The sequence below is a fragment of the Hetaerina americana genome, unplaced genomic scaffold, assembly GCF_022747635.1.
Source record: "Hetaerina americana unplaced genomic scaffold, ioHetAmer1.1.p SCAF_13, whole genome shotgun sequence".
NCBI classification, from domain to species: Eukaryota; Metazoa; Arthropoda; class Insecta; order Odonata; family Calopterygidae; genus Hetaerina; species Hetaerina americana.
The window spans coordinates 5,916,099-5,917,223 of NW_027286403.1; positions in this window are offsets into that span (position 1 = coordinate 5,916,099).

Here is a 1,125-nt window from a genome sequence, read left to right on the forward strand (position 1 = left end):
AAAAATATATGCTTGGATATGATCACTCTTCATTAAAATGCCTTTTTACAAGAAGAAACTTGGAGAAATTTAATATCCAAAGATATTCCATCTGCTGTCATCTATAACTAGTACATCTCATTTCTAGGAATGAAACCTTTTGATGCATAGGAAAGAAAAACACTATATACACACTAATATAAATTTGCTGCAACCGGTTTTGATACAGCATATTATCACCTGGCTGCAGTAAATTAATAGCAGTCTTTTTTTTCTTTCCTATGCACCATAACGGAGTTCCACCAAGTAATGCCATCAACCATCAAATGAAAATCTTTAGGTCAAACTGATCAATCAATTCAGACAAAAGAATACCTCAGAATTGATCCTAGGCATATCACATTTTAACAGTGGAATTGGATGAGAAAAATTATCACCTAGATGGAGCCACGGATCTTGTTGCAGGATCACCAATGCATCAGAATGGAAATTTCCGAAAAATGTTTGACCCATTTTAAGAGCAGTCAACAAGATTTTCTGCGCTGGTTTGTCACCACAGATGAAACTTTGGTTTACCACTATACCCCAGAGACAAAACAACAGTCAACACAGGGGAATCATTGATTCACCACCACCAAAGAAAGCAAAGGCAATATGGTCTGCAGTAAAGATGATGGCTTCAGTTTTCATGGATGCAAAAGGGATCCTGCTGATAGATTACCTTACCACTCGTTATACAATAACTGGACAATACTATGCAAGCCTTCTGGACCAACTACAGCAAAAATACACGAAAAAATGACAGGTTTGGCAAGGAAGAGAGATCTTTCATCAAGACAATGCACGCCCACACAAATGTGTGATTGCCATGGCAAAAATACATGAACTAACATACAAATTGTTGCACACCCATTTTATTCACCTGATCTGGCTCCATCAGATTTCCATCTCTTTCCCAAGCTCAAAATTTCCCTTAGTGAATGGAGATTCTCTTGAAGCAAAGAACTAACAGCCAAAGTAGACGGGTATTTTGCAAGCCTGAAGGAATCTAACTATCAAGATGGGATCAAGACATTGGAATACTGCTGGACCAAGTGCATTAGTGTACAGGGAGACCACATTGAAAAATAAAATTAGTTTCACTGT